The sequence below is a fragment of the Lepus europaeus genome, chromosome 14, assembly GCF_033115175.1.
Source record: "Lepus europaeus isolate LE1 chromosome 14, mLepTim1.pri, whole genome shotgun sequence".
NCBI classification, from domain to species: domain Eukaryota; kingdom Metazoa; phylum Chordata; class Mammalia; order Lagomorpha; family Leporidae; genus Lepus; species Lepus europaeus.
This window is the reverse complement of record NC_084840.1, coordinates 70,964,736-70,986,759: the sequence shown is the minus strand read 5'-3', so window position 1 is coordinate 70,986,759 and position 22,024 is coordinate 70,964,736. Positions and strand designations below refer to the sequence as shown.

General features: G+C 36.8%; 1 pseudogene; it reads right to left on the bottom strand.

Moving 5' to 3' along the window:
- Nucleotides 1–4,168: 4,168 nt before the first annotated feature.
- On the bottom strand, nucleotides 4,169–9,722 carry LOC133773459 (rab GDP dissociation inhibitor beta-like; annotated as a pseudogene).
- Nucleotides 9,723–22,024: the final 12,302 nt, after the last annotated feature.

Genomic DNA, 22,024 nt, shown 5'->3' with positions numbered 1-22,024 from the left:
GGCATAGCATAACCAAAGTCTTACTTCTTACTTACAGAAATAACCAACAAAGGCTAAGAGTCAACCTTCTGTAAACGCCACACTTTGACAATCACTTGAAGCAAACATGGCTGCTAGGTAGCACCCACAAGTGAGGCACATGCCTTTCACTCACACACTTCTGGCCAAAGCAAAGCAAATAGGCTTTGTCTCACTTCAGAAAGTAGAGGGAAGTGAGATCCTCTTCAGTGCTGAGATGGAAAACAGGTCTAAAAATTGTGCCTCAGCTGCACAAATGGTCAGCTAATACCCTGGGGAAACCACATGCATCTCTGCCAAAATGCCAGACACATCAGCACAGATTTGGGCTCTCTGGGTATGTGGGCATGGGTATGGTGAACTCTTTTCAATATTTGTGAGTATAGAGGATCAAAGCAATTTGCTCTTACACAGGGATTGTAACAGCTCACATACATTCTTGCCCCCAGGATATGTCAACTCCCTGGCTCTCTGTCACAATACATTCTATAAATACTTTGATCATCTTGTTATCCAGCCAAATACCCTGCTTGGCTACCATATTGATCATATTATGCTAAAATGCCCTAGTGAGCGGAAAGTGGCAAGTATCTTGGATGCCATGGTAAAGTACACAACATGCCACAGGGCACACGTGTACCTATAAAATTCAGACACCTGTCACTTTCACAGTATTGACAAAATTCCACTGAACTGGGACACTCTATGATCTCTGATCTAAGGAAAAGGACTAGTTATTGAATCGTATACCCTCTCAAAAAGAGAAACACATCAGTTTTTTGGCTCAGTGGTTTTAAAACTGTAGATTTTGTTGGGAGCATATACCACAGTTGTGCATAATGCTCTGATGCATTTATGGAGTGTTTTAAAGGCTAGTAGTTTGAGGGGCACAGAGAAAGAGAATCCTGTCACCGGTGCAGTCTACAGGATCTGACAGACACAGTGATGCTCGAGGTATTTGTGGCAGATAAGGTAGTGTAGAAAGCTCTGGTAACCAACATGGAGCATCACTATAGTGAACACTAGGCTATGGTACAAGAGACTAATGGTTGAGGAGCAGCTTCTGGCATCCTCCCTGGCCCTAGTAGACAATTGAATGCCGAACCACGGGATGCTCATAATAAGCTGGGTATAGTCCAATTCACCAAGTTACGAAGTTGGACAGGTGTATCACAATTTATCTCACAATAGAAATTATACATTCAGAATTTGTTCTGAGGGGATCCAGATGGCCCCAATCTTATGTGAATAGACACCTGCAGTCTCCATATTTTCAACAGCTTAGCAATAATGAGTGACCCCCAACACACCACAGCAGCCTCCTGGGGCATTCTCTCTAACCTGATAACAAAGAACCAAAAAAGAGAGAAAAAGAAAAAGTTAGTCTTACATCTAAAATAGGTTAGCCTAATATGTTGGTAAAAATAGAATGATCTGTTGTTGCCTTACTCAGGGATGACCTCAAAGAACTATGGTGGAAAGAAATCTATTTTTGGAGCTACAAGCTGGAGACTTGGTCAGACTTTTGTATGGAGAAAAAAGTAACCTTAATGAAGAGTTACATGAATTCTTGGAAGTAGCATAGACATACCTGATTATAAGGACCTAGAAATACCAACACTGAGAAACTGGAAACAAAGATGAGGAAAATAGAATCAAAAAGAAAACTCACAAGCGTGGGAATAATCAAATCCTTCTAGAACAACAGACACTCAACAACCAGGCAGACAGTATTAATTTAGGGGTAAACATTTGTATCAGGCAAACTCTGTCCTTGGCTATCTATGGTCTTGCATGTTTGGCCCATAAATGAAATAGTTAAGATGATAGAGATGGAGACTATATAAATTCAGTAACTATGGTTCCTTCACACCAGGATTCAACAATTACTGGGGCTGGCATTGTGGCATAGTGGGTAAATCTACCGCCTTCAGTGTTGGCATCCCACATACATGCTAGTTTGAGTCCTAGTTGTTCCACTATCTATCCAGCTCCCTGTTTACATGCCTGGCTTAACAGTAGAAAATAGCCCAAGTACTTGGGATGCTGTTAACTATGTGGGACACCTGGAAGAAGCTCTTGGCTCCTGCCTTTGGTCTGACCCAGCTCTGGCCATTGCAGCCTTTCGAGGAGTGAACCAGCAGATAGAAGATATCTCTGTGGGTGTGTGTGCCTCTCCCTCTCTCTCTCTCTCTCTAACTCTGCTTTTTAAAAATAAATAAATATTTTTTAAAAGACTCAACAGTTACCTATCACAGCTCCTAAATGGTCAATTCTGAAAGCTATAGAAACCAATCATGAGCTCTCAATATGGTGCAAAGACTTATCTGGTTGGTAGAAAATCTCTAATAGACCTCTTCTATTCCAGAAAGACAGTAATTCATTCATGCCAGAAACAACATTCATGATGTGGATTTGCCTTGCATGTTCTACTGCCTCTGCAAGCATCACCTTCAGTTAGTTTATACCACACTCAATATGCTAGACATATAGCCCCACAGAATGACACTTTAAATTAAATGACCCACTTTACTGCACAATTGGCATAGCAGTAGATACAAGATTTCATTTAAGAGTGATCTGCTTTTAAGTAATTTTGTTTACTGATCACATTCTTTGGGTTAATATTACTGTCTATGTATTAATAAATAGGTCTTAATGCTTGGTAGAATAATACAAAAATACATATCATTGTTTATAAGAAGTATTTGACAGATTAGGCTGTTTATTATTTTAGACCAATTTGAGAATCAACTTTTAAAGTCAAACTTGATATCCCCTTTTGAAATCTTCATTGAAATAACATTGAGTCTATAGATCAACTTGAAGAATGAAATACACGTGATAGTGAAACTTCCAATTCTTGAATAAGATATATTTAAGTATTTTTAAAAATATTTATTTATTTGAAAGAGTTACAGAGGAGGTGAGGCAGAGAGAGAGAGAGATCTTCAACATCGGCTGGTTCACTCCCCAAATGGCCACAATGACCAGGGCTGGGCCAGACTGAAGTCCGGAGCTTCTTCCGGGTCTCCCGCATGGATGCAGGGGCCCAAAGACTTGGGCCATCTTCCAGTGCTTTCCCAGACACATTAGCAGGAAGGTGGATTGGAGCAGAACCAGTGGCCAAATGGGATGCTGGCGCTGCAGAGACAGCTTTACCCACGATACCACAACACCGATCCCCATGTAAATTTTTTTAAACAACTCTCAATAAAGTATGTTTTTCTCAATTCTTGTTTTCCCAAATTTTGTTAGGGGTCTTATCTTATTGTTGTAAGGATAATATATTTTTAATAATTTTTGTTTCCTTTTTGTTTAAGTATGGACACGAACATGAATTTTTTTGATGGTTTCCAGAATTTGGCATTATTTTACAGTACCAAAATCATTTGGAGCCATTTTCAGACAGACAAAATAGAAACTCTGTCAAATCAATACTGCACTGCAGCTTGGTCCATTGAAGAAGCCACACCTGTGCTATAAAAGATGCTTCTACATTTTACCTGCTTTAGCACAGAATCCTTTCCCCTTGGCCTCATCAATTTCATTAGATTAAAACACCACAAACTGGCTTTCTCCAAATGACTCCCCAAGTCTGGAGTTTGGTTAGAATTTTATGTCCACATAAACCAAATCTGTAGCTATACTATTTGGGCCCTGCCATAATACTTGATACAACACAAAACAACATTATAGGGAGAACTCCAGGATGCTATTTCAAATTATAGAATATTCAGTTTAGAATCTTAGTGTCACGTGGACAGATGGCACAGACATTGTAAGGATCCAGTTCTTGAGCAGCAGAAGCACACAACTGCAAAGTCTCTGCTGATTAAAAGATAAAAATACTATATAGAGTTCTCTGTGTCAGTATCACAATGTTTGTTGCAACCTGATCCTTCACAGGGTGTGGGTGGTTTGGTTAAATTGGAACAGAATGTGGTAACCTGCCAATTCTGAATAGCCACTCCAAGAACTGAAGTTAATACATGATATTAGAAAGATGAAGGGGGAGGAATATTTACTGGTATCGTGCCCTTCAATCCCTCCATTTTGATTATAAAAACAGACCTTACAATACTGATTTCCTACAATATGTGTTATTTGCTGAATATTAAATTTATCTTAATTCAGTAACATACTGTTGTTAGTCTTCCCCATAGATGTCATTTTTCTTGGGCTTCATTTCCTGAATTCAAACTCTGATCCTGTCATCCTCTTACAGATGTCTCCAATGTCACCACAAGTTGTCTCAAAGTGAATAATAGAGTCATATGTGCAGAAAATGAAGATCTGGCTTTCTTTTCCCAAACCTTGCCAGTACATGGAGGTCACTGATGCTAACAAATTTCTGTTCAGTTGGTTCCAACAGCTCCAAAGCTAGTCTGACTTCTTTCTCAGGTTCCTTGTTTCCCACAGGTGTACTAACCATGGCAATGTACTTCCCTGTGCTGCCACATTGTGTGCAGAGGAAATCAGGCACACTTCCGGTTGACTTGGATTTGTGGAATAATGATCTGGCAGGAGTTGGCATTGTTGGCATTCTTGATGGGCTGGCTAAGGATGCAGATAACTCTGATTGCCCGGCCCACTTTCTCCACCCGATCTTTTATGTAGCTGGAGTCACAGATGAGCTGCTTACACTGAGCAACCCCTCCTTCGGATTTTACACCAATCACTTTCCCATTCTGAACAGTGACTCCTTCCATAGGTTTATTTAGCATATAGGTACCACCATAAATAGCACTTGGCCTTGCAAATCCTTGAGGCAGTTCCCTGAGGCCATAGAGTAGATAAAGGTATAGGCTTTTGCTATCTCGCCAAAGACTTAAGGTAAAGTTTAACTCTATGAATGGTTTTACAACATGGTTGATCCAAGTAGTCATCAGTTCTGTGGAGTGCAAGAGCATGACCTGTAAAATCGGTAACATGCTGGCCCAAATCAGATTTCTTATACACATCTTACATTGCAGTCTTCAAAAGGTCTAGCATTTTTTTTTCATCAAAGTTGGCAACATGCACCAAGAATTTTCTGAAGCAACATTTTTCAAACAGTCCCATTAAGCTAGGGCTTCTGCTTCAGTGGAGGGAACTTTGTAGATCTTTCCTCCTTTATAGGCAAAGCTTCCTTCTGTCACTTTGAAATCCAGACGAGTGACTTCTGTATGAAGTAGCATGATAACCAGCTGACCATTAGTCATAAGAAACTTGGAAATCAAGTCAACATTCCAGTCTTTCTCTCCGCATTGAGATGGTGGTGATCCTGATATTTTCAATCTTTTGTATAAATCTTCCAGAGGTGTTATAGATGCACTTTCTTCTCCATAGTATGGGTTTTGATCCATGGGAACAACTTTCTTTGCATTCACTGACCTGATATCTGACTCGATGCATTCCTGCAGGCCAGTGCCCAGCAGGCGGACAGGGCTAGGCAGATGACCAGAGAAAGGAGAAAGCTAAAAGACTCAGCGGCCACTCTAAGGCATTGGGGCTGCTCTCAGGTAAAGGGAAAAGGGAAGACAGGAGGACAGAAAAAAATGGAGCTGACAAGGAGGCAAGCCCAGCTGCCACCTCAAAAGGGAAGAAAAGAGTACGTCATTCCTTTTTTTTTTTTTTTTTTTTAAGATTTACTTATTTATTTGAAAGTCAGAGTCACACAGAGAGAAGAAGAGACAGGAGAGGGTGAGGGAGAGAGGGAGAAGGAAAGGGAGGAGGTGAGGGAAGGGGAGGGGATAGGAGGTCTTGCATCCAATGGTTCTTTCCCCAGTTGATTGCAACGGCCAGAGCTGTGCTGATTAGAAGCCAGGAGCTTCTACTGGGTCTCCCACGCTGGTGCAGGGGTCCAAGGACTTGGGCCATCTTCCACTGCTTTCCCAGGCACAGCAGAGAGCTGGATCAGAAGTGGAGCAGCTGGGACTCGAACCAGCACCCATTTGGGATGCCAACACTGCAGGTGTCAGCTTTACCGGCTACGCCACAGCTCCAGCCCCAAGAGTACATCATTCTTAATCATTGATTGAAACAAGATATACAACAAAGTTTGACAAAGCTTTAATGTAATATTTGTACATCTTTATGGTGATGCTACAATATTTCAACAGATACATAGAGCATTAACTAATACAGTATTTTATATAACATTTAAATTTTATATTTCAATGAAAATCTCACAAGACACTAATAATATTTTACAGAGACAAAATTTAAATTTACATGTTTGTTTAGATTGATATTCTTGTCCTTTGTGTTTTCACATTAATATTCCTCTTTCTTCTGATTTCTCTTATTGTGTTTAAATTACATGAAAATGATTCCAATTGTTCTTCTATAAGGATTCTGCCTATTTTCTCTGGCTGTTTTTCATGACTTTATTGTAGATAAATTTTACATACAAAGCCTAAAATAAAGTTCAGATATTGAAGTATACAGTCCATTAAGTGCTGACAAGTGGTCGCATACATGTAACAACCACCCCCACTGGAGTCCTCTCCCCAGAAAGTTTCCTGTATGCTTTGGAAAACGTTCCAACCATTGGCACTCTCATTACCATCAATCTGATTTCTATCAGTTTAAATTAGTTTGGCCTGTTCTGGAATGTCATAGGAACAGCATTAAACTCCGCTGTGTGGAGTGAATTCTCTAAATAGAATACCTGTAAGAAGCAGCTTCTCTATGCTCTAGAATGTACCACTAGCTTGCTCATTCTTACTGCTAAGTAGAACATCGTAAACATCACTAGTTTGTATATGCATCCACCTGTTATACCTAGTCTATGTTTAATATTTCATTTATTATTTTTGAGATAACATCTTTTAAATTTACTTTATTGCTCTACTACATAAATAGTTCAGCAAATACAAAGTAGGAAGACCATAATCAAGCAGAAAAATAAGCAAAGGCTATTACCCCTTATTTCCAGTTATACTACCACTTTGTGCATTACTTTAATTCTTGGTTTTCTTTTGTATTTGTGTCCTTCTTTCTTCCTTTTCTCAAAAAAAAAATATTAAGCCACATTTTATATGTGTCATCAAATTACGTTTCCTGTATACTATCTTAAATCCCTTTCAACCAAGCAAAGTAAGGTTATTTTCAGAGTTATATGTTATTGGAGCAATATTCAAACTATTGCAGTTGCTGCTGGGGATTCGTCTTTTGGCAATGCATATGTAAATTATGTCATGCTCCTGCTTAACATAGCCCCATGGCTTCTGTTGGCTTCCAGGGTGAAACACAGACTTCTTAGGGAAGTGCACATAGATCTTCATGGCACATCTCATGCAATACTGACATGTTCATTTGAGCACATGTCTATGTTTTGACTGAAGAGTTCAGGAGAAAAATAAATTTCTTTTTGGCAGCATACTTGCCTTTCCATCAAAATTATAGCTTAAAACATTTCATTTTACAATGGCAAGTTAGGAATACTGTGTTTTTATCAGTTTTGTTTTTCTCACAATTATGCATATTGAACTCTAATTGGGCAAGAATTGGAAATGCTAAGAAGTTTATGTCATGTCATAGGAAAACAAAACATGTACAAAAGGACAAAAGAATATTACCATCTATGGTTCAACTTTCATCCCAATACATAAGTAATAAAATATTTAAAATTCTACATTCCACATATCAAACTTCTACATTAGCCACTAACTGCATGAAAAAATTAACTAAGTCCATTTCTACTTGAAATCCCTATCTTCAAAATGGCTTTAAAGTGAAGGTGGTAAATTCTTCTAGGAAAAAAAAATAAAGGACATTTTCAGGATTCAAGAGTAAACTTCCCCTCCTATTATCTACTTGATTTACTCTCTGTATGTCAAACAGAAAAGTCACAGTAAACCTTACTACAACCTCTGATCCAGGGAGATTCATTCTAAGACCCCCAGTGGGTGCCTGGATCCTTGGATAATAACAAATGCTATATATGGTAAGTTTTTTCCTATGTATACATACATATGATAAAATTTATTTATGTTAGGCACAGTAAGAGATTATCAACAGTAATGAATAATAAAATGAATATAAAAATTACCGTAATAAGTTATTTAAAACTCATGAATTGTTTACTTCTAGAATTTTCCATTTAATATCTTTGGACCATTATTGGCCACAGGCAACTGAAATCAGAGAGGGCAAATCCACAGATGAGGATGTGGGATGACTTAGTATATATAAATTCTGTTAAATTCATTAAACAATGACCTGGGAAAAATAACTCTACCCTAGAAAGGACTTTCTCACCAATGACTTGAAAATAAATTCTGAGTTTTGGAATGTGATACAAAATTCCTTTGCTAAAGTGCCAAAATAGCAAGTCATTTAATTCTGCCTTACTAACAATATCAGAAAACAGAAGCTATGCCGATGAGCATTTTGTAGAGCATCTGTGGGTTGGGAGGGCCAGACTTCCTTGTAAGTCAGTTGACAGAGTTCCTAATTTGAGAAAACCCATAAGTAACAAAAGCAAGGGCCTGAAACAAAGAACACAGCTGGCTTAGACCAGTATCAATGAGTACCAAGTGCACTGCTTGAAGCAACATTAAGCCTTCACAAACCTGATTTCTGGGATGTTTGAGGCATGCTATAATGTACTTCTTATTCATTTATTTAGTTACCCAACAAGCATGTCCTCAGCCCTTTTAAGTGTGCCATAAATCCTTCTTCTGTGAAATTCTATCCCTCTATAGTTCCTGCCAGTTTATCTTTATAAATTGGCGGTCGCCAAAATTGTATGATATGAATGCATATTGTTCTTTATCATGACACAATTTTTTGTTTGTCACATAAAGCTTGAGACAGAAAGGTGTGTCACATAAAGCTTAAAATACAATCACATATATATTACAAACAGATTGCTAACTCATTGAGAATATGAACCTTGGAATCTAATTGTTTTGTATCTGTTACTCCGTATGTAAAATCTAAACTTAACAACATTGCCACATGGAACCACAGAAAGACAGTTAATGAGATCTAATTACATTTAATTGTGTTGTGGTTAACTTCATGAAATTTTGCCCTCAACAATTCACTTTTTCACCAAGTAAAGTATATCTTGAAACTGACCCCCCAACCCAGTATAATGAAACTGCTTTGCCAAAGGCCAATTAACTAACACTTATTGATATTTTCCAGTATATTTCAATTCATATTATAAATATTTGGAGTCTTTGCAGGATTGATGCCATGGTCTACTTCAAATCATTTTACTTGAATTCTTTTATACTTTATTTGAGAGGCAAAGGGACATAGAGAGGCATATGGAAACAGAAAGAGCTCCCATCTGCTGGTTCACCCCCAAAATGTATGGGAAAGCAATGACCATGGCCAAGATCTGGGAACTCAACCCAGGTCTCCTACTGCCTCCCCACTCTGAATTAGAAGGTAGTTGGAGTCTGAAGCAAGAGCCAGGAATCAAACCTAGGCACTCAAATGTGGGAAACAAGTATATTCAAGACTTGGCCATATGAGCAGTTACCCTATTTTGTTCCGCATTCCTCCTTTCCTGACAATGGATCACTTGAGTTCCCCCTTTGCCACTTCTCATTCTTCATCTTGTCATTCTCTTGAAGAGCTAGCTCATCATTATGTAGTTTCAATTCTGTAGTATTCACTCTCCCTTTTTTATCCTCTCCACTAATACCTTTCACGAGAGTGGGACTCAGACAATGGCCATCCTCCTCTACCTTATCTAGCATAATTGCAACACAAATTTGTTCCAAACTGACCTCATCATCATCACTTACTCCCCTACACCTCCCATAGGAGGACCTGAGTGGTGCTACTCTCCACGTTGTGATCCAAGGAGGAAGTCACTCCCCTTTTGACCGCTGAGCGTGTTCTCCTGAACCTGTCCTAGAAGGCCTATGTTGCTCTGTTGGTACCTTGATCAGTACAGTGAGTGGTTTCTCCTTGGGCTTCCATCTTTGCTTAGACTGTTGCCAAAGCACGATCTCATCATTTGATTGGTAAGGAAACTGCTTCTTTCCAATATGCTTTGCAACATTCCACCAATACCAATAAGTAATGGGCATTTCTGCCAAAAACTATAGTTTTTTACATGTCCCTCTAACTCAGGGGTTCTCTTTATGCTTTCCACGATATACAGTGTCTCTGCTTGCCTCCTGTTTATTGACTATGTGCTTCTGGCTTAGAAATAGAAATTAATAAAATGTCATTTATTTTATGTGCCTTGCAAGTATATCCAGAATATAAGAACATTAAGTTTAGCTGTTTGATGTACTCTTTTTAATTTTTTTTTTTATTTTTGAAATTTTTTATTTATGTGAAGGGAACAAATTTTATGTATTTCATATATACAGTTTTAAGAGCATAATGATACTTCCCATTCTACCCTCCCTTACTCTGACCTGCCCTCTTCCTACCTTTCCTATTTTTAATTTTTCAATGACATACTTTTAATTTGCTTTATAATCACAAGCTTAACCCACCACTAAATAAAGAATTCAGCAAGCAGTAAGTAAAAAAAAAAAAACACTGTTCCTCAAGAGTATAGACAAGGGCTATAAACAATAATCCAATCTCAAAACATGAATTTTGCTCATGGGTTATTTGTCTGAATGCTCATCAAAAAGTTCAGGGACAATTCATATCATGGAAAACTAGGTATGGATTTCAAACTGCTTTTACCAAATTAAACGTAGCTTTTAATTTCATTTTGCTGTGAACTTTTTGGAGTACCTCATGTTTCAGAATTGAATTGAATCTAAAAGCACATAGCACATTTATGGGAGGTGTTCCTATCCAGTGGCTAAATGCACAGCATATAACACTGGCCCCAGTAGACTTCTTTTAAACACATTTTGATGATTTCAAAGCCACATAAATATGTATCGTTATGCAGAATTCCCTAACAGTTTAGTAGGAGTTTAGTTTGAAATGGTTTGTTTTCCAGTCTGGCTATAAGCTATGCAATATGCTGTTTGATTTCCCAAGCATCAGGTAGATTATTTCTGAAGTAACAGGCTAAATTTCTGGTGAGATCATGTAGTCCACACATTTGCTAAATCCTAGTTGGCCTTATCCAAAGAAAAACATTTCTTCTCTAAATTTCCACATCAGGTTCTTTTATTTGATTAAGATTAATACTCTACTGCTTACTCATATAAATACTCTTTCTACTTAATTTAAAATAGACCATCAGAACACAAACCAGTATGTACTACTCTGCATATATTGGTATATTACTTAGTATGTTCTATTATTCATAATTATACCAAAATAATTAATATTGGCATCGTAGTCACAAATAATTAAAATCACAAATGGATACCTTTCTTAAGTGCTATCATTATTGTCTTAATTATTTTTTTTTTCTTTCTAAAACTCAGAATCCAAAAGATTGAAGGAAAGAAACTTGAAATTAGAGAATGCTTCAGGAAAATAAGTTTTCTCTTCAATTAAATCTTTTGGAAAATCTGTGCATAACATTTTCCAAGCCAAGCCATGGGTTGGTTTTATTGCATTTTATGCTGTGACAAAGTACCATAATTAGCACGGCGGTGTAATTTACCACTGTTTCATTAAAGCTGATTGCCTAACTACCTGGGAAGTTAACATGACTTCTTGAGTGCTTGACCTGCCTTATTTTTCTAAGCTGTAGCTATTAGTGGGAATTCAACAAAGCCATTCATTGCTGCCAGGAATCATAAATAATAATAATAATAATCCTGAAAAATGTTATTATGTAAGAAAATATGCAGCTTTGTTCTTTGCCTCTTTACCCCTTTCCATTTTTTAATTGGTTTTGTCTTCTGATGAGACCTCAAATGATAGAACAAGTATCTAATGTTCAGCTAAATTTTTACCAGTTTGGAAAGCTAAATTATGTTTACTTAATTTATATTGTTAGTCATTTCTCTTTTGAACGTCTTACTTGAACAAGTAAAGTATGTTAAAACAACCCAATTTTGACTTTGAGAGGCTCTGCAAGTTTTGCAAAAATAATGAAATCCACTGAAATGGCTTGAAGTAGAGAGAAGGGGGAAAGTGTCAAAACCCCAAAAATGAACAAATGGAAGTAAATTACACACTGTTATGTCACTAAGAGCAACTTCCTTCCATCTCTTTAGTCTCCGGGAAAGACCGTATGAAAGTACACCTTGTACTCCCCAACTATGTAACATGACACATCAGTCAGCAAGGTACTCTATGTGAGAGTAGTAGGGTGAGCCAAGGAGAACCCATGCTTGCATAGGAAAACCAATGCTATATCCTATCGTGAAAGTAATACTCAGATCCAGAGGCAGAGCTGTCTATGTGACTCATCTCACAGGCAAGTTTGTGATAGCTTCAACACCAAAGAAGTACATAAAGCTAATGTACCTTCATCGGAAAAGAACACCCAAACACTTGTTAGAAATTCTGTGTAGGCACTTTTCATTCTGACAGAAGGATGGGTTTTATTATCTTTCATAATTCCTCTGCTACAGACTAGAATCATGTCACATATAAAGTAACACATTTGTTGTTGTTGCTAAAATTAAAGAGATTTTCTCTGAGAGACACCTTAGGTTAAATTTGCAACGTAGACCAAGTTTATCCTGTGATAGTAAGTTGGTTGCCAAGCTCATAAATATTAAACTTTTTTGAGTTTGGTCATATATATTTAATGTTAATATTTCATCCTTTTTAGACGTTTCTGGTGCTTATGAAAACTTCTTAGGCCCTTTGTCCCTTAAATTATTCTGAGCATTAGATGTTCAAAAAAAAGGAAAAGTAGAAATTGTGTAATCTTGGTTTTTCTGTCTCTGTATTTATAGAAATTTCAGTATTTGTGAGTGAAGGGAAACATCAAGAGAGAACGTGTTTTGGAGCAAAACACACATGTTTTAGAGGAAAGCACTGACCAAATAATAGTAGTAAAAATGTTATTAACATAATTAATATTTTATAGCTAGTTAGGAAAAGAAAAAAAAGTGAAAGGAAAAACATTCAAACAGTAATCAAACCCCATCATCGTGGTCTATGCTTAAAATGGAAGGAAATTGCATGTGAATATCTCCAATAGAAAATATAGAATACCTTCCAGGGATGATTTTTAGTTGTGAGGACAAGTGAGACCCAAACAGCAGACAGAATGGTCCCAGCATGCTTGTTGCCTTTTTTTGTTTGCACAGGAGCTGTCAGTTCCAGCCTTGCAGGTAGTGGGACCCAGCGGGAAGAAGGGGCGGGACCCAGCGATGCAGCCCGAACTGAGAGCAAATTTAAATTACTGAGCCTTTTTTTTCCTTTTTTATTTTTCTACTCTGCGACAAACTGAAAAGAATCCAGCACGCTAATTTAACCACCCTGCTTCTTCTTCTTTGCCTTTAAAAAAAAATTTTTTTGTCTCCCTGCTTTCAGGATAATTAAAAGAGAAACCTGTAAAGGCAACATTCCTGTGAGCGACTTGGTGCTGCAACGTGCTGGTAAGAAAATGAATTTAATTTTTTTATCTTTTTTTTTTTTTTTTTGCTTTTCCTTTAAAAAAAAAAAAAAAAAGGCTGAAAGCTTTGTCTGTATAATGCAGTCCTAAGCGTGACTTCCCTGCTGTGAGGGGTTAGCATGTAATGAAAAGGTGTAATTGCCTGATAGATGACCTTCACGTCATACTTATAATGGGTAATAGCAGCGTTCCTAGCTACACTGATGATGCTTCCCGTTGCAATTTGACTATTCGCCCAGATGCAACAGGGCTAAGATTGTCGCACTATGACAGTGAGTTGTTGCTGTTGTTTAGTCTAGAGTTTCAGTGTCCTGTCAGAGAGAATTCTTGACTTTGTTCAAGTGATTTCTCTGCCAGGGTATTATGGATCTTAATAGGTCCCTTAAAGACCACAATGGTTCTGCTGTTTACTCAAAAACTAAAGCAAAGCAAAGCAAAACAGGAAGCACAGTGATGAAACTTTTTTGTGGGGACACTAATTATTGCAGACTTCCTTAGTCCAGATAATAAAACAGACTAGAGTGAGGGCTCGGGAAAATTATTTTAATCCCTTTCATCTGTGAGTAGTCAGGAGTTCATTAGACAATCAACAGTGGAAAACCTACATCATTTGAGAACTCTGTCCTTGAGATACCAACTTTATTCTTTAAAAGGACAAATTTTAATTCAATCCAATTAAATGCAACAAGTATTTCTAGATACTCTGCCTGGAACTGCTAACTAAGGATACCCTTGCTTGTTACCCTGTTGTAGGGAAGAAACTAAAACTGGATGGTATAAATTTTTAGCAAACAGCTTTTAATATCACAGAAGATATTTCAAAACACACGACAGTTGGCTATAACGATAAAGTTCTCAAGGTTAAATCTACAGTGGATGAGTCAACGTACAGCTAGTACTTCTGTGTATGTACATGTTGCCTATGTCAATTTGCAGCAATGGCTGGTGTGTTTTACCTTGCATTTTAATCTTATAAAGAAGAAATGAACATAGAAATCTTACCTTTGCTGGTATATCAAACATATCATTTTAGAATATATCCACATAGCAAACTTTGTGCTTATCCAGATTCTAGCCTCAGGAGCTGAAAGACACATGGAAAGGCTTCAACTTGTCAGTAATTCTGCTTGGATTTAAGTAAAGAAATCTAACACCAAGAATATCTTTCTCTTTTCTATTTTTGCCTTTAAAAACTGCATATGGAACGTCAAGAAATACATTTTCCTATTCTCCATTGTTCTCTGTAAGCTGTTGGAGTTTTTGTTAGGTTGGTTCTGAGTTGTGTTTTTCAATATTTAAGTAGCAATGTAATGAGGAGATTGTCAAAAAAAATGTAGTTACCAAATGTCCATTAAAATGCTTCTCTAAAGAAAAACTCTCCTATGGATGTTTGAAGGTTGGATGCCATTTACATCTTATACAGAATGTAGCATTCCATATACTGGTGACATTTGGTCCCTGGACTCTTTAGCCATTGTATCTAATTGTGTCATTTCTACATTTAACAGCTCTGAACTGCGCCACCCTTGGGTCCTCACCAATGGCCCGCAGATCACTTAAAATGTCTAAAAAGACCTCAGAACATTAGAACATGTCAATTGTTAGAATAATTTCTGCCTCTTTACAACAAGAGAAAATGCTGTGGATTTAATAGTTCGTGTTTAAAATCTGTTCTTACCCACCAGTAACTGTCTATTAGCAACATTTCAGTTATAATTGGAATAAATTGTTGCCCAGTAACAAGCAACTAACTCTGTAGCGACTTTCCATAGAATCAGTGACTAGAAATAGCTACAAAGAGCTAAATGCAAGTCAAACTGCAGAACTTTTATTTCTTAATTCTGAAAAAAAGGATGTCTTTTAACCATTCCACTTAAATTCTCAAGTTTTCAAAATGAAGGGCTTCTACTTCATAAATTTCTAATTGACCAAAATTCCATATGTGAAGTATAAACACCAATAGACCTTTAAGATATTTCTTTCTGGCGCAAAATGAGAATAAGACAGAAGCAGTATAACCTCTCAAACTATGAGTGTTAACAAGATTCTTGGCTAGCAACACTGTTTTATACCATCATCTCTTGCAGAATGTAATGTAAAATTATGGGTTTCATTGTAGGATTCTGTCATTTGAACTAGTAATCAGTCCATAATTCTATAGATTGATGCAGTTAAAAAGATACTTCTCCATTAATAAAATATTGAGTAACACTGAAATTACATTTACCCTATCCACTTCTTCAATGGATAAAGAACCAGTAATAGCCCCAAGGCCTGATACATGCATATACATAAAATCAGAAATGTCTTCTATTCTTCCCTTGCTGAAGTGCTATGACATTACAGTTTCAAGAGCAAAATTCTTTAACAATAGTTCTGCATTTGCCATTAGCTTTTCAGGTGTTTGGGAATAGTTTTAACCTTATTACAACACAGGTGTTGAAATAGAAAAGACTTATGCAGAGAGTACACATTTTACAGACAAATTGCATATGCTGCCTGAACTAAAACACAAGAGCCACATGAAATTCTTAGATTTGCTTTTTGTACATAGGTTAGTTGACACTTGCTCAGTTCATTATAAATGTTTACTGAGTATCAACTACACAACAAGTAGTAAGTCAGAATCTATGGTAAACATAAAATGAAAAAGCCATGCCTTGGTCATCAAAGGAATTATAATGTGGTGGAAGTTAAACTGCTAGACTAGAAAATGTATTTTGATTAAGTAGCCTATGATGAACTCAGCTTTGTGTTAGACTATTGGGATCCCCCAAAAAAATAAAACCTACTGTTCCTGACCTCCTATAGCTGGCATATTCTTCCCTTACCACATTTGCTGCAGTTCTTTTTCTATGGCCACATACATGTTTTCTGTTGCCTGTGTTTTTAAAAAATTATCATTATCAATTTAAAAAGATAGTCTTGACACCTGTGGATTTTTTTTTTTAACTCTGAATAGAAAGCACTGAGCTGGCTACCAGGAGACTCTGAGTCGCCTGCCTACTCATTCCCTGACTTGTGGCTTAATCTTCTTAGTTCTGTGTCCCCTCGCATTTACAAAGTGGAAGTGATCCCATGCTTAGATCCATCCTCAAGGGAGATGGGTAACTTCCAAGGAGAAGTCAGTGTCAGCTATGGAGCACGAGGAGTTTAAACCAAGTCCAAGGTAATGATCAGTTGACAGGATACAAGTTCTAATTTCTGTGTTCATGCTGAGGTATGCTTCTGCCTGTCTCTTGACTTCCTACCCGCTTTTGGCTTCATTGACATGGCTATGCCCACAGGTCAGTAGAGAAAAGTTGCAATGGAATAGGAAGTATATATAAAGAAAGTTATCATGGCAACTCTTAGATGTTTCCTTCCTGTGGCTCTCTCCTACTCTCACCCCAACCTCCCCAAACAGAAAATGTCTCTCCCTTTAGCCCACAGAATACAATCTGACATTTTCTGTGTGGTTTCAAAAGAAGCACTTGAGTAACTCAATGAGTTCTCATTGTGATAAACACCTGTGAAACCACTGCTGCAAACAAAATGGAGAAAATCTCCATCCACACAGAAGTTTCCTTGGGTCCCTGTGGATTTGACATTTACCTTCACACCTAGACTTCAAGCAACCATTGATTTGCTTTCTGTCACTATAGATTAATCTGTATTTTATTGAATGTTAGATAAATTGCGTCATACAGTATGAACACTTTTGTATCTGGTTTCTTCCACTGAGCATAATATTTTTTGACATTCAAACATCTTGTTTACGCACTGTCTTATTGCAGAACAGTACCACATTTTACAGGCAGATCACATTTTGTTCATCCATTCACCTATTGATGGACATTTGAGTAATGTCCACTTGGGAGCTATAAAGAACAAAACTGCGTGAGCATTCATATGCAAGTCTTTATGTAAGCATAGGTATTCACTGTTTTCAAGTAAATAGCTAAAAGTAAAAATGTGGGTGAATGTATGGGGGTCGGTCTTTAAAGAGTGTATGGAAAATGCGTATTATGAAAAAACTATACATGATCTTCTAAGCATTTAGCACCAAAATAAACTTCTAATTTCATTTTTTCATGAATTTATTGAAACATATTTGTTTATTTAATTGTATAGGGGAAAAAAATCAAGCAATTTTCCAAAATGGTTGTAAAGTCCTATCCTTCTACCAGCCATATCTGAGAGTTCCAGTAGCTATAAAATTTTGCCAGCAGTCGATATCAAATCTTTTCTGCTACAATTATTTCAATACATGTATGTGTATGTGGTGGTAGTTCTCTGTGATTTTAATTAGCATTACATTTAGAACTAGTGTTATTGAGCATTTACAAGTGCTTGTTGGCTTATTGTAAAATATCTGTTTAACACTTTTGTCTAGTTTTTTTTATTATTAATATTATTATGCTCTGCTCTATGCTTCCTCTTAACATTAAGTTGTAGCTTTTTCTGTATTCTGGGGGAAATCTCTTTTCAGATAGCTACACAGAAAATATGTTTTCCCAGTATGTGGCTTGTCCTTCCATGCTTTGTTTTTTTGTTTTTTTGTTTTTTTTTTTCATTTTCAATTCTCTTTATATACAGAAGATCAGTTTAGTATATATTAAGTAAAGATTTCAACAGTTTGCCCCCGCATAGCAACACAAAGTGAAAAAATACTGTTGGAGTACTAGTTATAGCATTAAATAACAGTGTATAGCACATTAAAGACAGAGATCCTACATGATATTTTTTAAAAATTAATTAATTTTCTATGCCATTTCCAATTTAACACCAGGTTTGTTTTTTTTTCCATTTCCAATTATCTTTATATACAGAAGATAGATTCTGTGTATAATTAGTAAAGATTTCATCAGTTTGCACCCACACAGATACACAAAGTGTAAAAATACTGTTTCAGTACTAGTTATAGCATCACTTCACATTAGACAACACATTAAGGACAGATCCCACGTGAGATGTAAGTACACAGTGATTCCTGTTGCTGACTTAACAATTTGACACTCTTGTTTATGGCGTCAGTAATCTTCCTAGGCTCTAGTCATGAGTTGCCAAGGCTATGGAAGCCTTTAGAGTTCGCAGACTTTGATCTTATTCCGATAGGGTCATAGAAAGTGGAAATTCTCTCCTCCCTTCGGAGAAAGGTACCTCTATCTTTGATGATGACTTTCAAAGAGAAATTTTTTTATTTGGATTAATTAAAATAACTAAGATACCACAATAACCAACATAATTTATGTTCTTTGATTGTTCATACTTTCTACTCTCTCAAGAAAACCTCTGCCCACTTGAAACCAACAAGATGTTTCCTGTACATTTTGTACATTTTATAATTTCAGTTGTCACATGTAGATCTATGATGTAGTTTGAGTTATTTTTTATGTTTGATTATGAAAGTAAAATCAAGGTTGACCTTTGTTCATATAGATAGTCAATTATGCCAGCACCATTGCTAAAAAAAAAAAAAAAAAAAAAAAAAAAAAAAAAAAAACACTTGTTCCTCTCATGTTATTACCTTAGACCATTCAGCAAAAAACAACTGATATGTATGTTGCCTGTTTTCTGTAATCTCTATCCTGTATCATTCATTTAAATGTCAGTTCTTCAACTAATTCCATACCATACTGATTACCTACTTCATAGTGAGTCTTGAAAGCAGATAGTGTAACTTGTCCAACTTTAAGCTTATTTTTAAAAACTGCTTTGACTGTTCAGTTTTTGTTTTCATATAAATTTTAAAATTAGTCTATAAACTTTTACCTCAGTAGACAGTGCTGAAATTCTTACTATAGGTGCATTGACTATGTGTTTTAACTTGTAGAGTTGACATTTTAACTATACTGAATCCTCCATATATAGACAATTATTTTCCTTTTCTCCACTTATTGAGTTGTTCTTTCATTTCTGTCAGCAATGGATTGTAGTCTTTAGTGTACATGTATTCTACTATTTTTACTTATACCTAAAAAAATTGTTGTTGATGTTATATACATGGAATTGTGCTTCTTATTTCATTCTCCAGTGGTTGTGGCAATTATACATAAATACAAGCACAACTGATTTTTTATACTCCCCTCCTATACTATGGTATTGAAAAATTCAGTTATTAGTTCTAGTTGGGTCCTTTGTAATATATATTTATTAGGATTTTCTAAATAAATACTCTTTTGTCGAAACACTTCCTCCTTCCCATTCTATATGTGTATTCTTTTTCTTAGCTGCCTGAAATTTCTAAGACTTCCAACAAATTGTTAAATAGAAATTGTGAAAGTGAGCATCCTTGACTCATCTTAAGTCTCAGGAGAAGGACATTTAATCCCTCACCATAGAATATGAGGGATTTCATAAAAACACTTCATCACATAAAAGACGTTGCTATCATTCCTTGTTTCTGAGACTTTTCAAAACGACAGGATGTTGTATTTGCATGTGCTGAGTATCTAACACACTAATATTTTCATACAGATTTTTGTATATGTGTTCATGAGAGATACTGGGGTAATTTATTTTTCCTATAATGCCTTTGACTGATGAGGTATTGGGGTAATGCTAGTCTAAGAGTTTGGGAAAGATTTTCCTTTCTCCTCTATTTCATGAAAGATTTTTTGTAGGATTAATATTCTTTTGCTTCTTTAAAATTTGGTGGAATTTACCAAGAAGATGTTTGGTGCTGGAGTTTTGTATGTAGGAATTGTTTGAATTTAAAAAATCAGTTTTACTCGTACCTAAGGGGCTGTTTAAATTTTTCTCTCATGCAAGATTTGCTCATTTATGTTACTCAAAGAATTTATATATTTCAACTGATTTGTCATAAGCACTGACTTACAATGTTCATCAAATTCTCTAATCCCTTTCATGGTGTAGGATCTGTAGTAGTATCTCATCTATTCTTCATATTATTCATTTGTGTCTACTATCTCTATCTTTAATCATTCTATTACTTTTCTCTTATAGAAAATTGCCACAGACTTTGTGGCTTAAACAATACAGTTTTATTATTTTATAGTTCTGTAGCTTAAGAAGTCTTTCATAGGTCTCACCAGACTAAAATTGCAGTGTCAACAAGGCCACATTCCTTTCAGGAAACTCTAAGGAGTGTTTCATTTCCTTGCAGTTAAGAGTAAGATCCCTGTTCTTTCTTGCTGAGGAAAAGGTAAGGGCCATTCCCAGCTTCTAAAGGTCACTCAAGTGGCTGACATTGTGTCATAGTGGGTAAAGCTGAAGCCTGCAATATTGACATCCCCTATGGGCAACAGTTCATGTCCCAGCTGTTCCACTTCCAATCTAGGTTCATGGTAATGGCCCGAGAAAAGCAGCAGAAAATGGTCCAAATGCTTGTATCCCTGCATCCACACGGGAGACCCAGATGAATTTTCTGGCATTGACCTGGCCCAGATGATATCTCTCTCTCACTCTCTCTCTTTCTATCCCTCTTCCTCTCTCTCTCTCTCTCTCTCTCTCTCACTCTCTCTCTCTCTGTCTCTCCCCATAATTCTGTATTTCAAATAAATGAATACATACTTTTAAAATAATAGAAAATAAAGGACACACAATTTCCTTGACTTTGGGGACTTTCTCATCAATCTTCAGAGCCAACAATAATGGATCAAGTCTGTCTCACACCTCAAATATCCTTTCTTGGGACCAGCATTTGGCCCAGAAGTTAAAACAACAAGTATGCCTGCATTCCAGATCAGAATGTCTGGGCTTGGTAGTTACCTCTAGGTCCTGAATTTAGCTTCCTGCTAATGCAAATCTTTGTGGAAAGCAGCAATGGTCTAAGAAATTGAGCTCCAGCTACCCACATGAGAGACCTGGATTGAGATTCTGAGTCCTGGCTTTGGCCTGCAAGGTCCCAGCAATTGTGGGTATTTGGAGAATGAACCAACAGACAGATGACAGCTCTGTCTGTGTGTATGTATGTCTTTCTGCCTCTCAAATTTTCAAAATAGTTTTTTTAATCCTTTCCTTTTTCTTCTATCTTTTATCTTAAACCCAACTAGGAAAGTTCTCTACTTTTAAGTACTCATGTGGTTAACCTGGGTCCCCAGATGCTTCAGGATAGCCTCCTCATCTCAAGACCACGCTGTCAATCCTACATGCCAAGTTTCTTTAACCAGAGAGACAGAGAGGTCCCATCCACTGGTTCACTCTCCAATTGTCCCCAAAGGCCAGAGCTGCACCAATCTGAAGCCAGGAGCTTCCTCTGGGTCTCCCACAGGGGTGCAGGGGCCCAAGCACTTGGGCAATCTTCTACTGCTTCCCCAGACCATAGCAGAGAGCTGGATCAGAAGTGGAGCATCCAGGACCTGAACTGACACCCATATAAGATGCCGGCACTGCAGGCTGTGGCTTTACTCGCTATGTCACAGTTCCGGCCCCAAGATCTTTTTTTTGATATATTGTCCCACCACATGGCTTATCTTGGTGAACAACTTATTTCAGATAGTGTTCTATAATTGTCTTTTATTTCTTTTTATGTTGGTGGTGTCTTTATGATCCTTTTTTTAATGCTGTATTGTCTTTAATTAAGTTCCAACATGTCACCTAGAGATGATT